General features: G+C 39.6%; 1 pseudogene; it reads left to right on the forward strand.

Moving 5' to 3' along the window:
• The first annotated feature begins 1,655 nt into the window (after positions 1 to 1,655).
• Positions 1,656 to 12,375, forward strand: LOC148044069 (putative ribosome biogenesis protein RLP24 pseudogene; annotated as a pseudogene).
• Positions 12,376 to 22,294: the final 9,919 nt, after the last annotated feature.

Raw genomic sequence — 22,294 nt, forward strand, 5'->3', positions numbered from 1 at the left:
ATCAGGGGTGGGTTCCTGCCAGTTCTAACCTCTTCTATAGAAGAGGTTCCACAAATCTACCGTGCTGTTTAGAACTAGTTCCATCTCCCTCCCCCCCGCCTGTCCGCACCACGCTTGCTCCACCCGCCGCTCACTGATTGGCTGACTCACCAATCGCCCCGCCCGCCTCTAAGAGTCCTATCTAAACCTTAAAGTCTTAAAGCTGTCAAGTTTGAACACCTCTGGGGGTTTTTTTTCTAAAGGGTTAGGGGTGCAAGGGTCTTGTAACTTGACAGCTTTAAGACTTGTGTGCTTCAAATGCCAGAGTTTCTGAGCCAACATTTTGGTTCTTAAGTGAGTTTCACAACATTTTACAAGTTGGCCACACACACCCAGTCATATGCTGGCAAGCCACTCCCACTTGGCCACATGGCTGGCAAGCCATTCCCACTCAGTCACATGGCTGGCAAGCCTCTCCCACAAAGCAGGCCACACCCACAGAAGAGTTTCTAAAAAAAATTTGAAACCCACCATTGCTTTGAATGGTCAGTAAATGAATTATTGTAAGTTGAGGACTACCTGCACTATTGAGAGTGGTGTTTCCACCAGTTCCCTAGAGACCCAAATTTTTAAAATTAGCTAGGTTCTCTTACCTTTTCCTTGTCGTTCCTAAACCATAGTCCCATCCTTCCATTTGTGCAAGAATAACCAGCTAGATGCAATATACTGTAAGAGTTAAGAAGTTGCTTAAGTCTTGCAAGTCTAGAAATGATTAGTCAATTAGCAATAGACAAGTTGATTATTTACTATTAGCTAATATTACAATTATTTTATCAGTTCTACAATCAACAGATCAAAAGACAGGATGCCATATAAAGTATGTTTGCTCAGAAACGTATTTTTTTCTACGCAGCCAATGCAATGAAGTATGCAATAGTAATGGCATCTGCTTTACTATTTCCCTTAGTTTATTAAAATCAGCTGTTCTAAAATGCATGGTTTCACAGTTTTTAATAACACTTTTGATTAAAATCAGGAATTCTTAAAATCAAGAATTCTAACAATAGATTTGAGAAACTGTATTCCAAATTTTCACCCTTTTAATTAAAATGGTTTCTCCTCCAAATTCCTAGGAATTGTAGTTATTGAATGCCAAGAATTGTATTAACAGTTTGTGTTCTCTACATCATCAATTTCATGACACAGCCAAATCGCAATGAGCCTCACTCTGTTGCCAGTAATGCACTATATGCTATATGCTTGTCTTCAAGGTCACAAACTTTACTCAATATGATCCTATCATATGTACTGAATTTTCACTCTCAATTTAAGTACATATGAATATGCTCTACACTTTCTATTCTATTTTTTTTTATATTTAGGAGATTGTTATCCAGGTATTCAATAGATTTTAGAGGGAATTAAAAGCACACCCAGAACGAAGATGCTTCATGAAAGTAAAAAAGAAATACAAATAGACTAGCCTTCCCAAGAAATTATAATATTATTCTATTATCAAATTGCAATTTACAAAAAATAAATGCTGAAGATACTTTCAATTTACAGATATTTATACCAAATAAAGTGATTAAAATATTTCCACAATTGATGTTATTATTCAATTTATAAGGCTACCGAATCAAAGATGACTTCCATGGTGATTGGCCGAAGTAAAAATGGAAGCAAATGACAAGGTAAGATCTTTTTCTGTTTTCTTCAACTCTATAAAAAAGAGACTTTGATTGTGCAATTGTGGCTGCCATCTTTTTAATTCATCCAACATTACATAATTAACAAAAATAAATGGTACAGGTAGCCCTCAACCTATGACCACAATGGAGCCCAAACTTTTTGTTGTTAAGTGAGAAATTTGTTAAGTGAGTTTTGTGACTTCTTTTGCCACATTTGTTGTGAATCACTACAGTTGTTAAATTAGTAACACGGTTAAGTGAATTTGGTTTCCCCATTGACTTGTCAGAAGGTCGTGAAAGGGATCACATTACCTTGGACACAGCAAGTGTCATAAGTATGAGTCAATTATCAAGCATTTGAATGTAAATCACATGACCATGGGGATGCTACAACGGTCTTAAGTGTAAAAAATGGTCAGAAATCCCTTTTTTCACTGCCGTTATAACTTTGAACCGTCACTAAATGAACTGTTGTAAGTCAAAGACTACCTGTATTGATATGTTAGCTTCCTAAACAAATTTTTCTCAAATACTATATATGACAGGGATGTTAAACTCAAGGCCCAGGGGCTGGATCTGGCCCGTGGGGTGCTTAGATCTGGCCTGTGGGGCTGCCCTGGAAACAGTGAAGGATTGGCCCGCGGTGCCTCTGCCGGCGAAAATGGAGCTTGGGAGGGCCGCATGCGACCTGCCCAAGCTCCCTTTTTGCTGGCAGAGAGTTGCAGGAGGCTGACACAGTGAAAAACAGAGCTTGGGAGCCCGTTTTCTCTGGCAGAGTGCTTGGGCCCCCCACAGGCGACCCTGATACAAGTGACGTTGAGCTGGCCACGCCCCTTGGCCACGCCCCCCCAAGGTCAAACACAACCTGATGAGGCCCCCAGTGAAATAGAGTTTGACACCCCTGATATACGATTAAGAAACTGAACCTGCAGTCTCCAAAATCTGATTACATTTTTGTCTTAACTGGTTGGAAAAAATCCTCACTCCGCTCCTGCCAGTATCAAAAGTGTAATGGGGATTTTTTTTTAACATAAAAAGGATTACTCACCTAGTTAAATATTCATGTGGCCTCCCAATGCAATAGGCTTCCTGGGTCGGGTTGCTAAGTTCCCTGGTCTTAAGCAAAAAGGGAACAGTGTGCCAAAAACTGTTTTTGTCAGAAGGGAAGATGTTGTCAGGTCGTGTGAGGCAAAAGACAAATTGCTCTCAGGGACAGGTGGCTGTTTCAGTGATGGCAATAATAGGAGAACCACTACTGGCATGAGGGGTGTTACTAATCTAGGGGTACTTTTATGATCCTAGCATTTAAAGTGCCTGCCTTTTCGATCTGTCATTCTGAATAATATCTTAAAAGTGCTTATATCATTCCTTTACCTCATGTTCCTGTAGCAGTTCTCCCTGTTGTTTTATTCTTTTATACAGTACACGAGGAAGCCAAAGACTGCTCACAGGCTGGAGGTAATGGCATCCTGCCAGATGCTAAGCAATATGTGCTGGGGTTCTTGCGGCTTGAAGCAAACAGTAACTACGAAAAGAGAAGTTTGGTAGTATTTCTGATAGGCTGCTTTTCTGTTTGGTGGACTTTGCCTCATGTAGGGCAAAAACTCTTTCCAGACCTCACATAGGAAAGCAAATTATAGGGAAACAGCATTAATGTTATTTAGTGTAATTAGAGAAAGTCCACTTTGGCATACTGAATGCAAACAGGCCTCCCCTTGGGGCTTATACTAGAGAATCTTTAACAAAAGTATTCTTTTGGGGTGCTAATTAGGCAGGGAAGTTAAATTGGTGGTAAACAGAATAAATAAACCCTAAAGGATTCCAATTAAGTAGTGTGGCCAGAAACCCTTTCTTCTGTTAAGTTTGAAAATCTTTCACTCCCTTGATTATTTGACATTTTTCCGGTTGTCATGGAAATCTTCACGATCAGAACAAATAACAGCTTTCTCTTTGGAGGAAAAAATTAAAACTACCTCAAGAGACCTTTTGTTAAAGAAAAATATTTTCTGAAAACCATATAAAATCTTTACATGTTACATTTTAACATAGATCTTCGCCCTGTGGTAGGAATGATTCAAATGGCAGTTTTAGATCAGGAGACTGCATGTAAAACCCTTCGTTAGGAGAAATAAATTTCTTATATATTCAACAAAGACTAAGGCCGTTTATCACAATGTGGCTTCATTCACATGACACGTTCATGGTTAACTTAATCATAGGTTACAGTATTTCGATTTCCTGGATTCACCTGTAACAGAACTACAAACTGGATTTGAATGAAATGGTTGGGCTAAACTATGGTTGATTAATTATTGACTCAGAATACTGTGTGAACATCATTATGTATGAATTAACTCATAAATTATGTATGGACTATATAGTGAATGGCCGCTATCTGTACATAATTTTCATTGTCTGCACGTTTGCATTTAAATTCCCCTAATTTCCTTATGCCTCCATAGCAGTGGTTCTTAATCTTTTCTTTTTGCCTTAGACCCATTTGAGAGTCTAGTCTAAGTGAAATCTATATACCTCTTAGAAAAAATACATTTCAATTAAAATACATATGTATCATATTACCAGTTATTCTCAGATAACTGATAACCAAAATATTTTAATATTTTAAAATAACAAACTACTGGTGTAATCATATATGTGAAAAAATAGTTGCCATTTTTCACCCATCCACTTTTATTAACCCCTAAAATCTATACATAGGATAAATTTCGAGAGTCAAGAACTCCTGCTGTAATGTAATAAATAGTAAATTAGTGCTGTAAAGCACTATGAAGCAGCATATAAGTCTAAGCGCTATTGCTAATGTTATCCACAAAAGTTTATGTGAATAACATGTGTTGGTTTTGACGTTGCCTAAATTGTCTTGTTTTTTCCTACAACAGATTGGCTGTTCCCTAAAAATCTGGTATGAGCTTACCAGTCATACTTCACTGGGTTGTTGCTAACATAACAATGGGTGCATGTATGGGCATCTGTGGGGTGTCATGTACAAAAGGGATAGAGATTTCTTTTTGTTGCTACTCCCACTTACTTGCAGATTTAGATTTTGACCCCTATGCAGATGCCACTAGACTGTTTCTTTTCCCAAGCTGCTCTAAAAAAGGAAAAGAAAACTGGAAATAATATAGTAATATATGCACTAGGAGAAACAAAATAAAAATATGAACAAGATGCAAGACATATAAATATATTTTGGATAAAGCATCTGAGTACTAAGGAGAAGAATCCCAGCTGAATGTTTATCCCCATCAGAAAATGCTTAACATGCTACCTGTAGGAAATGGTGTGCAAAATGAAGGAACAACTAATTCAAACCTTTATTGCTTCCTTTTCCTTCCTGCTATGAGTTTTACATGTAGGATAACGGCGGCACATGCCATTTACTTTCTCACTTCTCTGCATGTTCAGCATACTTTCAGGTACAGAAAGTTATAAAGGTGTAGAGAGGCATCTTTGCTTTGTCCTAGCAAATAAGTCAACAGTTAATCTTGATAATGCAACAATTGCTTCATTGCGTGAAGTAAGTGCCAGGAATTCTTTCAAAGGAATGTAGAAACCATAATCCAAGTTACTGGGAATTGGAACAGTGACATCATTTCTTCGTGTACAAACTTCCCTGTTTCATGTTTCCTAAAGCTTCAAAACTGGTCTGTGCTCAGTCACAAAACAGTTACACTCCAATAACTCATGAGAACAGGGTTCAAATTTTAAAATAAAAAAATATGCATTGAACTTCTTTGCAATGTTATTATTTTTCAAAAACTTTTCTTAGGTATTTCTACATCAATATAGTGTTGGTACCAGGGCTTAGAGGCATCCTTCATTGATTTCTTGCTTTTGAGATCTGTTGCATTACAGCAGGAGTCTCCAACCTTGGCAACTTTTAAGACTTGTGGACTTCAACTCCCAGAATTCCTCTGCCAGCAAAGCTGGGTGAGGAATTCTGGGAGGTGAAGTCCACAAGGTCTTAAAGTTGCCAAGGTTGGAGACCTCTGCATTACAGCACCAATTACTGCAGCCTGTGCACTTGTGGAAATCACCTATGAAGGTCTTGGGAAAGCAATGTTGGCTTCTTGTTATTTTAAAGAATTTTGATGCATTGGAAATACTGCAATTTCCTTTATGGTACAACTTTCAAGGGGTGGAGGTCACTTTTCTAGAATCCAAAATACTACTTTTCTGCTAAAAGAGATTTTGAGTCCAGTCGGTGTCTAATTTAAAACTTGCATAAAACCCCAGTGAACATACTACACATTCTCCTCTAACAAAGTGTTACTCAACCTTAGTAACTTTACAGTGCGTTTTCTTTCCCAAGCTCGTCTGTGCAATATATAGAACAATGCAGGCTCGGAATTCTTGAAAATTAAATTGCCGACTTTTAAGAAACATTGGTTTTAACCCCTTTATCTCACGGGCACCAGGTTGGAGATGCCTGGTTTTTAGGCTTTCGTAACTTCGTCGGAGTAAAATGCATGGATTCTCACAGATTTGTCTAGACTTGTCCTTTGGAACAGCTGGGCCGGGAAAGAGGGTGGAATTGATAGCTGCGGGGAAGCAGGAAGGAAGGGTCAGGCTTGCTTGGAATGGTGCCCTAAACCAATTCAGCAAGAAAGAGGCAGGTGATGACAACATCACTATTTATGGTGCTTTGTGACAATCGCGCGGCCTTATATGGGCAGGCAGAGGACCTTGGAAGAGCTCTCGCGGTCGGAGGCGGAGCAGCGAGAAGTTGGCTGGGGAGACGCTCTCGCCAGATCGGCCGCCGGAGCCCGCTCCTCCGGAAAGTCCCTCGCCAACTGCGAATGCGCGCGTCGCAAAGGCATATAACACACACACACACGCTCCAGTCGCAAAAGACGGGCCGCTGGGCTGCCCTTTCCGGGACAGAAAGAGCTCTGCAAGAAGAACGCTCCTTAGCCAAGATAATCAGTTCTTATCAGAGACTGCAAAAGAAAGAAAATGGTTACGAAAGGATTCGTAAGGATTCTAGGAATAAAGGCAAGAGTTGGCTGCGTTTGCACTCTGGGAGAGGCAGGGCAGCGACACGCCCTTCGTTTTAACTGTTATTTTACATGCTCTTAACATGCTACTCAGCATGTGTTTTCTTATCCACCTGAAAGTCCTTGATTTGTCCAGTGGTAAAAGAGAGACTTTTCACATATTCACATTTTTAAAACCGATGTTTTTATTTATTCCACGTATTCAAATATTCCTGATCGGAACAGAAGGGAATGGGAATTGGAGTAGGGAATGGAATGGAATAGAATAGAATAGAATTCTTTATTGGCCAAGTGTGATTGGGCGCACAAGGAATTTGTCTTTGGCGCATATGCTCCCAGTGTACATAAAAAGACAAGATACATTTCTCAAGAATCATAAGGCCCAACACTTAATGATAGCCATATGGTACAAATAAGCAATCAGGAAACAATATAAATATAAATTGTAAGGATACAAGCAGCAAAGTTACAGTCATAAATGGGAGGAGATGGGTTATAGGACCAATGAGAAGAGTAGTAATAGTAATGTAGCCTTAGTGAATAGTTTGACAGTGGTGAGGGAATTATTTTTTTAGCAGAATGATGGTGCTGGGAGGGGGGAGGGGGAACTGTCCTTGTGTCTAGTTGTTCTGGTGTGCATATATAGCCTCGTTTTGAGGGTAGGAGTTGAAACAGTTTATGTCTGGGATGTGAGGGGCCTGTAAATATTTTCACTTCCCTCTTTTTGACTTGTGCAGTATTCAGGTCCTCAATGGAAGGCAGATTGGTAATAATATTTTTTTCCCAGTTCTAATTATCCCCTGAAGTCTGCGTCTGTCTTGTTGGGTTGCAGAACCAAACCAGACAATTACCGTAAGTGTAAAATAGAGCTGATTTCCAGAGAAGTGGCATAAGAATGCAGTCATAATTTAAATTTATTTTCCATCTTTCTCAGTGTGTTCAAGATACATCTTGTAAGATGAGGTCCTCTGAAAGATAGCATTTGAGCCAAGCAGAATTAGCAAACAGAATTTAGGCCTTTTTCCTAAGAATGCATTCTTGCCAGTGTCATTAATTGGTTTCTATATAAAAGTCTTTCTCAGCTGTCAGTCCACTACCTAGCTGTACTAAGAATGCTAGAGTTTTCCATTGGAATCAATGGGTGTAGAAATAAGGAAAACAGTCTCCAGTACATAGTTGTTCTACTAGACAGTTTTGCCTTGAGCTGTGAGAAAAAAGCATTAAATATTGAGAATTGCATTTAATATTCTTCAGGTTTCAACATGAGCAATAATCCAGGGGTTAAACTGTGTTTCACCTGCATTCTGAGGAACTTTGAAAGCCGTTTCTCCACCTCAAATTGTGTTCAGACTGCAGAAAAACTGGGACTCTTTAGACAGGTGTTGAATTGTAATTAGCCACACCAGACAACCTGGCTTTTAATGAGAGAAGTTAAGAGTCCGAATTTGCAAAACTGATACTGAAAGATATTCTTTACTTCAAAACAATTGAAGACTGTATTATGAAGGGTGAAAGGTGGAGATTGAGCAACCTACAGTATTTGTTTTCATATGTATTTAATATAAAATATACTACATATTTTATGTAAAGAAGACTTCTAGATAGTAATGCGGCTGATTTACTGTTTATAAAAGCTGTAAAAGGGCTGTAAGTATATCAGAAGAATATACGTTGGAGAGCAGTTTGGTCTAGTGGTTAATGCACCCGGCTAGAAACCAAAGCATGAGTTTAGACATGAAAGCCAGCTGGGTGACTGGGCTAGACATGCTCTCTCAGCCCAGCTCCCCTTGCAGGGTGGTGGTTGTGTGGAAAATATTAGGAAGCAGAGTGTTATGTATGTTCACCACCTTGTTTATAAAAAAATAAGGCAAAATATAAAATGACTCTTAAAATTTAAGTTATAGATAAAAGTGTTTTGTAAGTCACTCTTAGGCAAACAAAAATACTTGTTCAAAAATGTCTTTTTGATCAAACGTGGCAATAGTTATGCTTGCATAACATACTGAATCATAAAATATCCTATCATAGTTTAGCTTTATTCATGAAAACCCAATTCTTTAGTATCACATATTGCATAGATATGGGATAAAATCAAGAATGTCTGTCCTCCCATCCCCAAATTTATTGAGGAATACATTTATTGTTACCAGCTAAAGCTACTTGGTTTTAAGGGGGGGGGGGGGTGTATGTAGAAACGAGCAGGTTGAACTGTTAAGTGCATGAATTAAACATTCACACAACTCAGTTTTTTCCTTTTTAACTGAGGGGTAGGAATTAAAGGTAGCAGTTCAAGCTTTTAAACATAGTTCTACTTTATTATATAAATGCATGCTGGATGTTCCAGGATATCTTCTTTCTTGACTTAGTGTTAGTTCTAACCATATAACTACAGATGAAGTTTCTCTACAGCGAAAAGGTTTATACTCAAGTTTCAGTCTGACCAGGTAGATTCTGTGTTACTCATTTGCCAGCTATTATGCTCCAGGCACCTAGAAATCTGGCTATCGGGTTTACAGTTCATACCTGTCTTTCATCTAGCTTAGGCAGGAAAGGGAAGAGTGACAAATACTGCTGACCTTTTACTTAGAATTAGTCTTACTGCTATGATCTCACAACTGGGTTCAGACAAGAGACTTTACTGATTCAATGGCAAAGACAATATGTCATACCGTGCCATGAATTGAGTCATTGTCGGGACAGGTTTCAATCTCAAGAGGTACACTGCAGCATTTACTAGTAATACTATAATGTGTGAAAATGAAAAGCCAGTCAACAATGTGGTATAGCAGTGCCCAGTTTTGCTTGATCAGTCCACCAAGGAAACAAAATAATGTGGCTGAAACTAAGATACTTTTTTTGAAATTTAATTGTCAAGGCCTGACAGCTGCAAGACACGCACTTCCCAACCACCAATTGGATTTAAATTTAAAGGAGACTCATTTGTCTGATTAAAGGGAAAAGCTATTGCCAGAAAAAAAAACTTGTTAGTATTCTTTTGATATGAGATGCTCAAAGATACCAAGTAGAAAGTGAATATATTTCTCAAAGTACCTGCCTTGGGCTGGGATGATGCGCTATTGTGTGTTGCCAGAATCAGTGATAGTTCTAACTGAGTTAAGCATAAGATGTGAATGCACTTAGAGAAAGAAATCAAAATTTTAAGTGTTCAGACCCATGGTAATCTACAATACATAACCTTTAACTTATATGGTTTATCTTGAATCCCAACAGTTACATTAAGTAGAATATCTCTTTAATTGAACTTCATTCCTAGTGAATTCATAGATAGGACACTTCATTTTCTTGGCAATAATATGGAAGTGGGTTTTTATGCATTTTCCAGGTTGCTTATTTTACTCCACCAAGTATGCCCCATATTTGCTGATGGTGGCTCACCGAAATAGTAAACAGATCTGACCTCACTGAGCTGGCCAAGATCAGTCAATTTACAAAATAGCTTGATAACTACAAGACTGTTTTCAATCATTTTATTGTAGTACCATTGATCTGTACCACCTAACAATCTACCTAAAAGTTACCAATCTTACGATCAAATTAAATAGGTGCATTATTTCAGGTGGGTTTTTTAAAATTCAGATTGAATTAACCTGGGGGGGTGTCGTTTGTTCAAAATAACATGCTGAACTCAGAGATAACAGGAAAGTTCTTCTGCAAAGGAAGATCTCCAAACAGGAACATAAATAAGATCTGTTCTCAGAACTGCAACTGGGGAGGTAAATATTAAATCCAATAAACCAATTTATCCAATTTATCATTTTATTTATCATTTTATTTTATTCACATATTGTTTGTTTTTGCATTTCACCCCCTTCCCTATGATTGTAAGCCGCCCTGAGTCCCCTCAGGGAAAAGGGCGGCCTATAAATCCTAATAAAATAAAAATAAAAATAAATAAATAAATAAATAAACACCTGTTCTAATGTTTTTTACAAATAACACCCAATTGCTGATATGACTTGCATTAAGAAAAGGGCAGGTTAAATGCAAGATTGAATCAATGTCATTCTACATTCTTTGCATCAGAATTAAACCTAAATTCTTCTGGTTGAGTTCACACATAGCCTGAGCCCAAACCAAATAAACTATGTCATAACATGATACTTCATTCACACATTGTGCTAAGGCACAGAATGGTTTGCTTGACTTTGGCTTAGACATTGCGGTTTGTAAATCATGGTTGCTTAGCATGTCCTGTAAACCAGTGGTCTCCAACCTTGGCAACTTTAAGACCTGTGGACTTCATCTCCCAGAGTTCCTCAGCCAGCTCTAAGAGTTGAAGTCCACAAGTCTTAAAAGTTGCCAAGGTTGTAGACCACTGTGTAAACCACAGAAGCTAAAAGCTGGAGGCAGGGAGATCTTGTTGCTTCTGTAGAACGTCAAAACAACTGGTCTACACTTACAGGTAAATCTCACAGCAAGAAGCAGAAGTGATAACAGGGCTACTACAGGGATGACTGCTACCATCAGTTCCAACACAGATTTGAGGTTTAGTTTGGTTTTGCCCAAGGGGTTTCTAACCAGAGACACGAATCCCTCCAGTACTTTCTGATGCCATATACAGAGCTGGAGGAAACCTTGGGGGTTGGGGGATAATTAGATCCCACAAACAATCTGGCTGAACTCTGTATTCAAATTTATCATGGGGGCTGAAGGACAAGAAAAATTTGGCATCTCCGTTTTCCCCAGTGCCTCTTAATTATTTTAAGAACAGTACTGCAGCTGGGGTTTTTTTTTTGTTTTTTTTTTTGCCAAAAGGCTGGGGGATATTGAAGTCAGCATCTGCAGCGGAGATAACATTCCATTCCTTCCTAATTAGTGTGCTATGAACCAAAAGGACTTCCTTTTCTTCCCTCCCCCCACTCCTCATCCTAAAACGCAATCGAAAGAGCACAGAGAATTCAGGCTTGCTGATGTGTCCTTGCAACCGGGTCTCTTCTTTCCCACAGCCTCTCTGGGCTCATCCCCTCACTGCAAAGTTTGTTAGTTGCTTCTTGGACACATATCTGAAGAATTAAGTGCCTTGGAATAAAACACATGATTGGAAAATTGTTCCAATTTTGGTTCTGCAAAGACTGTAAGATTTTTCTTTTTTCTTTTCAAGTATGCAAGACATGTATATTTTGAGATTCAGATTAAGCCTAGCCATACATGGGAAAGATATTCCTTATCAACTGGCATCACATAGAGAGTTCCAAAATTGACTATAAAATAGCTTTGAGTGGATTTCCATTTGACTGTAAGCTGAAATCCAAAGCTCAGGATAAAGAAATTGATGAAGAAAGTGCCACTGGAGCTTCCAGAAGAAGCGCAACCCGCGGAAGGTGCGCTGGACCAAGGCCTTCCGCCGGGCGGCGGGCAAGGAGCTGGCGGTGGACCGGTCCTTCGAGTTCGAGAAGCGGCGCCACGAGCCCGTGAAGTACCAGCGGGAGCTGTGGAGCCAGAGCGTGGAAGCCATGAAGAGGGTGGAAGATATCAAGCGGAGGCGCCAGGCCAAGTTCATCTGGAACAGATTAAAGAAGGGGAAAGAGTTACAGAAAGCACAGGACATCAAAGAAGTCAAGCAAAACATCCACCTCATCCAGGCCCCCCACGCAGGCAAAGCCAAGCTGATGGAGGAAAAGATGGTCCAGGTGCTACAGGACACGGTGCCCATGGAAGATTCTTGAAGGGTTACGTTCTTTGGGTTCTGGCCTATTTAATTTGGGGGAAGGGGCTGTGACTAGTGTTTATATTTCATGAGCTGAAGCTTCAAGGGGAATATCTGTAAATGAAGTATAGAAATTAGAAATAAAATAGGGGCAAAAATGAAAATAAAAACATTAAAAAAAAAAGAAATTGATGAAGAGTGTGCTAAGAATAATTTTAAAAACTTATATGTTCAAAATAAAAGATAAAGAATCAGTACATCAGATGTTTCGTGAATATGGACAAATGCTAAGAGGTAGGATAGAAAAATGAAAGCCAGTTTGATGTAGTGGTTAAAGCATCAGACCACAAACCAGGAGATTGTAAATTCTAGTCCCATCTTAAGCACAAAGCTAGCTGGGTGACCTTGGGCAAGTCACTCTGTTTCAGTCCTAGGAAGAAGGCAATGGCCCACCACTTCTGAAAAACTTGCCAAGGAAACTATAGGTCTTGTCCAGGAAGTCTCTGAGAATCTGATACAATTGAATGGAAGAAAAAGAAAAGGAATACATGTTTAGTGTCTTTTTTGTGTCAATGTTTTCCAGCAAGAAATGTGTTCCATCAATTCAAGAGGATAAAGGAATAGGTTTGAAGGAGATTGACAGAATGTCACTTCCAATGGCTTAAACCACTAGGATCAGATGATTGCATCCTAGGCTACAGCCCTCAACTTACAACAAATCATTTAAGTGACGGTTCAAAATTACGAAGGCACTGAAAAAGTGACTTATGACCATTTTTCACACTTACGTCCATTGCAGCATCCCTATGGTAACATGATCAACATTCAGATGCAACTGGCTTGTATTTAAGCTTGTAGTGTCCTGGGGTCATGTGATCACCTTTTGTGATCTTCTGACAAGCAAAGTCAATGGGGAAGCCAAATTCACTTAGCAACTGTGTTACTAACTTAACATCTGCAGTGGTCCACTTAACTACCATGGCAAGAAAAGCTGTAAAATGGGGCAAAATTCACTTCACAACTGTCTTTCTTAGCAACAGAAACTTTGGGCTCAGTTGTGGCCGTAAGTCAAGGACTACCTGTACCGAAGGAATTAGCTAATTATTTGCCTGAACCTTTATATGAGATATTCTGAGGGACTGACAAGAGAACAAACACCTGATGAGGGAGAGGGGGAATCCAGAGAATAGGTATCAGTCAATCAACATCTGGAAAAATTCTGAAGCAAATCATGAAAAATTAATCAGCAAGGATGCAGTAATCGGAAGAGGTCAGTATGGTTTGTATGGAAGATGTCTTGTCAGATTAACCTTAGTTTTATTTAATCAGGTAACCTCCCTAATAGTTGAAGTGCTGTATACATACCTTTATTTCAGCAGAGCATTTGATAGAATACCATATAATATTCTCATTAGCAACCTAATTTAGAATGGGATGAATTAACAATTGTATTTCTCAACGATTTCTCCTCAAACAGGACGGAAGTATCTGGTAAGGTGCCACCATATTCTCTTTTGGCCTATATACTCTCTCATATTTTTATTAATAGCCCAGAGAGTGAGGGGGGGGACACCTATTGACTCTGCAATCTACACAAAATTAAATTCCCTACCCAATACCTCAAGAGACAAAAACAAAATTCTTCACATAGGAAGCAAAAAAGCAACAGGTTTGGGATACTTGGTTTGCCAACAGTACTTTGGAAAACTATTTTTAATACTGTAGTAGATTATCATAAACTGAATATTATTGATGCAAAATAAGCAAATGCCGTTCCAGACTACAGAAATAAAACTTTCACATCAGAGGAAATATTAGTACCACTTTATTTTGCTTTGGTCAGACCCCACTTAAGTATTTGTCTTGTTCTGGACACCACATTCCACAAAGAAAAAACAGCAACAGGAATGGTCAGGAAATTAGAGACCGTCCTGTGAAGAAAAATTGAAGGAACGTACAGACATTTTTCTTGGTGTATTGCAGCCTCTGTGTTCCCATCTAATACTATTAAACTTTAGGTTATTTCAACTTAAATAAAAATAAATGGAAAACTGGCATGCCACAAAGATGAGTAATCTGCATCATTATCTTTATTTGTAACTGTGCTTCTGGCCAATATTGGAAAGCTTACAAAACTTGTGATATCTGGAATTAAGCCCACATTTCTAGAAAAAAAAATAAGGTAAATAAGGTAAAAATAGGTAGTAGCTAACATGCTATAGGGCTGGAGGTGTGGTGGGGAGTTATCAGTTTGCCTTTTAGCAAATAAGTATTTTGCAGCTGCTCATGCCCTTCGTAACAGCTGTTACATACAAAGGCAAGCCTAATCGCCATTTTGTGAAAGTACCTGCAAGATGCTTTTAAAATTAAAAATGCGTCCAAATCAGCTGCTTATCTAAGTTTCAAAGTCCAAACCTGTATTAAAACAACAAAGTTTCCTTTGAGTCCTTGATTTGGGGAAATGAGGTGGTCCTCTCAGGCAACATTACCTAAGAAAGTTGTATCATAGAGCAAGGGTCTCCAATCTTGGCAACTTTAAGACTTGTGGACTTCAACTCCCAGAATTCCTCAGCTGGCCTTACTTTGCTGGCTGAGGAATTTTGGGAGTTGAAGTCCATAAGTCTTAAAGTTGCCAAGGTTGGAGACCACTGTCACAGAGCAAGTATGTATTTTCCTAAAAATTGGCTGTTATCTCCATACGTGGTGGAAACTTCCTTTTGTCAGTTAGCAAAGTATTCAGTTAGTCAATTCAATTTCTGAACAAAAAATGGTAGAAACTATTATTAATTCCTTCACTTCCAAACAGCAGCAGCTCAGGCTGGATATTCTTGCTTTTCACTTCCAGGCACATAGTCTCTATCACTAAAAAGGACAAATCCGTTTTATCATCTGTCATTCTGTCCACAGATAACGTTCAAAATCTTTAATGGAATACCTATCTTGGTTTAAACAACTGTTTTTCTATTATCCTCTCTGCACAAGTAGAAGAGAGAAAGAAAGGAGTTGCTCAAGGTAACATAGACATACTGATTCTATACAGTGCTTCCAATTTGTCCTGGCATAGGAAAATTATATTATACCAACAAAACAAAACTATTGCATACTTCCAGCCCCAAATATACCCATGTCCTTAGTCTTAACCTGCTTCAATTGTAATTAAAATATCTGGAAGGCTATAGATGTCTGATGGCATATGGCATGCATGCCAGAGGTGGCATGTAGAGACCCCCTGTGGGCACATGTGCCATCTCCAGCTGCTCTTCTGATTTGTGCCCCACACATGCATGCCAGCAAGCTGGTCTTCCCAGGTGCTGAAGTGCTGGAAAACAGCCTGAAAACAGCCAAAAGGCTGTTTTCCTCCCAAAGTCAGTCCCCAAAACGTCCTGAAAATGACCCCCAAAATGCCTGGAAAATGGCCTGAAAATGGCTAAAAAACAGGCATGCATGCGTCGACCAGCTGGTCTTCAGGTTTTCAGTGCTCCGGCCAGAGGTGGTATTCAGCAGGTTCTGACCAGTTCTGGAGAACCGGTAGTGGAAATTTTGAGTAGTTCAGAAAACTCGTAAATACCACCTCTGACTGGCCCCACCCCCATCTATTCTCTGCCTCCAGAGTCCCAGCTGATTGGGAGGGAATGGGCATTTTGCAGTAACCTTCCCCTGGAGTGGGGAGGGAATGGGGATTTTACAGTATCCTTATACAGAAATGGAGAAGGCATTTTGCTCTGGTGCTTTCCAGATGTAAACTATAGAGTACCTCATTTCTCTAGGCCCTTACCTCTATCATTCATGAGAGAGACTCAAAAACATTTTTCTGAGTGGAACATACAGTTGAATATCTCCAGGATTAATTCTTCTGGAAGAAAATGACTCCTAAAGAACTAGGAAGCTAAACCTTGTCAGGGTTTTATATCAATTTTAATTGAACTTGGAAACCTATTGCCAGAAATGCAACATTTACAAAATGGGTTTACACTGTAAGGGTTTTGTGCGCATGTGCATATCTTTGAGTTAATGTTGACCCCTGGCACCTTGCCTGGACAAGCCCTAAAGTTTTCATGCCAAGATTTCAGAAATGTTTGCCATTGCCTGCTTTATAAGATGAGAGTTACTGGTTCAAGATCACCCAGCTGGCTTCGTATCCAAGGTGAGGCAAGAACTCACAATCTCCTGGTTTCTAGCCTCGTATCGGAACCATTCCATCAAACCGGTTCTCTTAATGGTTTTACAAATACAGTCTGGACAAACAGCAATTTCCAATAAGTCTACAAAGGAGACTTTGAAGTAGAATCCATAATTGTAGCAATCTAATCTCAAAATGATTAGTGCATGAATCACTATTGCTAGGGCTTTCTGCTCAAAAAAGGACTACAGCTGTTGCCCCATCTGTAGGTGTGGAAGGGCTCCTCTATCTCAGTCTCACAAGAACTCAAGTAGGAGTTCTGAGTCCAGGAGAATCCCGAATAGTAGAGTTTCTGTTTCAGACGGAGTGCAATCTCTCATGAAGCCAACATTGGAGCTACAAGGAAGCCAGTCTGTTTCTACATGAAAGTACCTCCATCATGCTGAGATTCTGTTTTACTTGGTTTTGTCTCATCTAATTCCTTATAGGTTCCAAATACATAGGAATCTTCAATAGCATCTTCAGCTTAGTCCAGAGGTGAAGTGTAACATATTAGGAGGGCACTACATTGGAAAATTTGGGAATAAACTTAGATTAATATATTTAAAGCGCCCCTGCTTTCTCACAAAATCAGAGGTAGTATTCAGCAGGTTCTGACCAGTTCTGGAGAACTGTAGCAGAAATTTTGAGTACTTCAGAGAACTGATAAATACCACCTCGGACTGGCCCCGCCCCCATGTATTCTCTGCCTCCCAAGTCCCATTTGATCGGGAGGGAATGCAGATTTTGCAGTATCCTTCCCCTGACATGCCCACCAAGCCACGCCCACCAAGCCACCACCACAGAAGTGGTAGTATTTTTTTTTAAATCCCACCACTGTACAGGATGTGTTGTTTCAGGCCAGATGTCTTAGTAACCACACTCACCTTATGCTTTATTGCAGCTGGACTCCACTTTCCTAATAGCTTTTTGCTATTACAGGTAATCCTCGACTTACAACAGTTCATTTAGTGAATGTTCAAAGTTACAACGACCCTACAAAAAGTGTGCTTTCACACTTATGACCATTGCAACATCCCCATGGTCACATGGTTTACATTTGGATGCTTGACAACTGGTTCGTAGTTATGACAGTTGCAGTGTCCTGGGGTCATGTGTTGCAACCTTCTGACAAACAAAGTCAATGGGGAAACTAGATTCACTTAGCAGCCATGTTATTAATTAACAGCCATGTTACTAACTGCGGTGATTCACTTGCCCAACATGGCAAGAAAAATCATAAAATGGGGCAAAACTCACTTAACAAATTTCTCATTTAGCCACATCCTGGGCTCAACTGTGGTCTTAAGTCGTGGACTATCTCTATACCTTCCCTGCCTTGTTTATAGCACCATGTGTCATGCAAGAAACTTTGGTGTTTAAACAAGACAGACGGTAAACAGCAAATAATGTCATGCATACAGCTTCTGTTCTGTCAACCTAACAGTTAGAAAGCATGTAAAAGTGCAATTAGAAAAATAGGAACCACCTTTGGTGGGAAGGTAACAGCGTTCCGTGCATCTTCAGCATTTAGTCATGCTAGCCACATAACCACGGAAACTTAGGACAGCACTGGTTCTTCGGCTTTGAAATGGAGATGAGCACTGCCCCCTAGAGTCGAGAATGACTAGCATATATGTGCGAGGAGAACCTTTACCTTTTTATACAAAATATTTAAGGAAGGCTTGAAGCCAGGGGCATGATGTCTCAGGAAATAAGTGAAATGTACAGTATGTGAAGAGCCGATGACTGTAAGTTGGGGAGTTTCCTGCCTATTGGCAAAACTGTATAATTATAAATATGGAACAATAGCCGCTTTGTTTCTCGAACTCCTAAACTAGATGTTTGCAGAACTTCCTTTAACCAGCAGGCCGAATGACACCAATGACTTTCTTACATGCTCCCTCTTGATTTTTGTTTTAAACCTCCATGCTTTTCATTCTCTGTTGCTCCCTGGAGAGTTAATACTGAAGTAGAGTATTTCCGCTTCGGAAAAGAGGATGTGGTTTTTGTCTTGCCTCTCCTGAGAAGCATTCTAGTTTTTTCAGATATATCTCTGCAACCGGCCAGGGGTGAAGAGGTGGTACTTTTCAGTACTTAGAATAAGCTCTTACTCTCCTGCAGAGTACTTTTTTCCATTATTAGTCACTGCCTTGAAGTGAGGTCCTCTCACCAGTGTGAAAAATGTTGCCTAAGATTTCTGCAAGATTGAACAACCAGTCAGTTGTTTAAAGCACAATTAATTTTTACAACACCCCCCCTATTTTGGAGCATGTCAGATACATCTGCCAGTTGGCTTTCGTAATTGCAACAGTTGAAGTTGCAGAACAAATTGTTCATACTCCCATCCATAAGCCTCACATGCTACTTCAGAGGAGGACTGCATTCCAACATGGAAATTACATTGACTCCTCCCAACACATAACTTTTCTTTTCTGTATACCCTCATCTACATAATTCCTACCACCCTAAGGCAGAGGTGGTATTCAGCAGGTTCGGACCAGTTCTGGAGAACCGATAGCAGAAATTTTGAGTAGTTCAGAGAACCAGTAAATACCACCTCTGACTGGCCCCACCCCCATCTATTATCTGCCTCCAGAGACCCAGCTGATTGGGAGGAAATGGGGATTTTGCAGTAACCTTCCCCTGCCATGCCCACCAAGCCACGCCCACCAATCCATGCCACACCCACAGAACCAGTAGTAAAAAATTTTGAATTCCACCACTGCCCTAAAGTGAATATTTTTTGGAAAAAAAGAAAGAAATCAAGCTGATTTAAATTAGATTAATTCTGCGTTTTAAACCTACTTTTTCAGAATTGGTTTAGGATCCCAATAGCAACTTTTTTGTTGTTTTAAATTCAAGATGACTGGAGTTGGAATGAAAAATAGCACGGCTGAGTTGACCTTGCCAATTGCTCAGAATCCAGATTAAAAAATAACAATGCTATGTAAACATTTAAAGACGTTCCCCAGCTTATGTGCATCATGTTGCTAACAAGGAATCTCATTACTGCTAAAGAACAACATAAGCTCTCTCCCTCTTCGGGGCCTCATCATACAAAATGGCCTGTAGGTTTTGCAATGTGTCTGTGTGTGTGCGTGTGCAGCCAGTTGCAAAGTTACTGTCAGATGTGACAAAACTTCCTTGAAAAAAAAAGAAAAAAATAGCTGAGGCTGATGTGCATAATTATTTTTCCAGTGACAATACAAACATATTTTTATTAAGATCACTAAATACTCATTACGGTAGCTGGGGCAGGCAGGAGGAAAACATGACTGGGCCAAAAGATTGAGACAATACCCCTGTAACTCTGGACACACAAAACTGTGTGTATTTTTCTCCAGTGCTTCTACTGAAGAGACCTTTGTGCTAACCTCATTTCACCATTACTGCATAAGTACGGTGCACAAACAATAACACACCTCCCTGCTGCTTTCAGATACCAACCCTGCTACAACAAATACTTAGTGTTATCAGGTTCTACATAGCAGGGCTCAAAATTCATTGGATGATGACCCTTGCCATAAACAAGACTTAATGAGCACTTAGTTCGTTATATTATGGTGCTTGTAATTTGATATAGTCTTTTAAATGTTAACTTTTATGATCCCCTAGACTCATCTAAAGCTCCTACCCCTTCTTTTAGTCTTATAGATATTTTTATATATTTTCTGTTTTAATATCTTCTAACTTTCCATAACATTTCAACTCTGATATATCTTCTACACTTTTAATCGACTGTAACCTTCCCTCCTTATACTGGTCTATGACTGTAATGAAGATTCAATTTGATTTGAGCTGAGGCAAAGGGCAATATATTTCTCCCATTATTGCCATACAAAAGATCCCTAGACTATCATATAAATCATTCTCACAAGCAATTAAAGATCATCCTCTACAAAACCTAGGGCATAAAACAGCCTATGGATTACACAGAGTTCCTGGGCTAGTTCTTGCACTCGGCCACAGTCTATCCAATACGGGTTGTCTGAAGCAGCAGCCACCTCCTTTTAGTTCATGATACAGCAGATGCAGCAATACAGGGTGGCTTAGTTGCTAAGATGCTGAGCGTGTCGATCAGAAAGGTCGGCAGTTTGGGGGTTCGAATCCCTAGTGCCGCGTAACGGAGTGAGCTCCTATTACTTGTCCCAGCTTCTGCCAACCTAGCAGTTAGAAAGCACGTAAAAATGCAAGTAGAAAAACAGGGACCACCTTTGGTGGGAAGGTAACAGTGTTCTGTGCACCTTCGGCATTTAGTCATGTCGGCCACATGACCATAGAGACGTCTTTGGACAGTGCTGGTTCTTCAGCTTTGAAACGGAGATGATCACCGCCCCCTAGAGTGGGGAACGACTAGCACATATGTGCGAGAGGAACCTTTACCTTTACAGGAGATACAGTGCCATAATGAAGAAACCGAATTCCAACTGTAGATCAGATTTCACTGGGGAGTAAGACATTGGTGATAACACACAGAAAAAAAATCCTGTGAAATGACCATCTTGTAAAGGCAGTTTACTTCTAGCAATCATCGTTTGGACAATGCTCACAAGGCCATTAAGTAGACTTGACAGGAGGACTTTTTTTCAAGACAAAACTAGAACATTGTCTATATACAACTAATCTCAGTTGTCCAAGAATAAAATCCTATATAGATAATACCATCCATGAATAAGAAGGATGAACTAGCAAATGACAAAGTGCTCAGCTATGCAGCAATAATAAACAGTCTAGGACGGGAAATAGCTAAGTGGATGGAAAATGCCTAAATCATGGATGTGCATTTTATTTTCTAAATCAAGAACTGCTTTCTCACAGAGATAAATTCCTTGGAAGAGAGCAACATACTAGGTGTTTTTGAATCAACAGCAAACAAGATCAAAAGCTCCATTTTTCTTTCATTCATGGAAGAATTAGATCTCTTCAGAAGCCTGGGCCACCAGAGTGCTTTAGAAATTAGGCAGAAAGTGACATATGGCCCTAAAAGCAGATTGCCCATTCCTGTTCTGAGAAGTGCAATGTATACTGAACACACTAAAGGCATCACATGCTGGCTGGAAAAAAGTAGGAAAGTAAGGCAAGAAATGTGAAGAAATAAAGTATTCTGGGAGAATACAGAATGCCTAGTCAAGATATCAAGATGAGGGAGCATGCATAAGCGCACCATCCTGCCTACCATCCCTGTCCTACTGTCCCCATTTACTTGTACCCATTCCTTGTTCACGTCCATGTTTATGCTTATATCTGTTATCTAGTACATGTTCGACAAATTAAATAAATAAATAAAATAAATATTAGCCAGAGGTATTCCGGACCGCAATCTTGTTTGCAATCCCACATAAAGTATGGATTCACTTGCCTACCTGATGGGCTGTACAATTCCCAGGAATATCTAGTTTAGGATCTGACCTTTTACAACACCAAGGGTAAAAGCAAGACTGGAATGTTTTATGGCACTATTTTTAGAAACAACTTCTAAAGTTATTTCAAAGCCACCGGTGCATTAGAACATAAATTCTGGCTGTGAAGCAGAACCATGGTGTACAATTTTGTAATGTAGCTGTAGGGCAATTTTTCTTGAGATCCGAATAGAGCAGCAATACAAGATGGAACTAGATATTGCGGCATTTCAACAGATCCTAAAAGGAGCATTTCTATTCCAGGCAGTTTTGGGTAGGAATCCATAGGACTATTCTGGCCTTTCAGTGGGCAGTTCAACTTCAGAATTAGAAAAGGGATAAATAGGGTATTTTTCTTCCCACTTTATTATAGAACT

This window comes from Thamnophis sirtalis, unplaced genomic scaffold, assembly GCF_051295495.1.
Source record: "Thamnophis sirtalis isolate CommonGarterSnake01/CBP01778 unplaced genomic scaffold, rThaSir2_p1.2 scaffold_9, whole genome shotgun sequence".
Taxonomy (NCBI): Eukaryota; Metazoa; Chordata; class Lepidosauria; order Squamata; family Natricidae; genus Thamnophis; species Thamnophis sirtalis.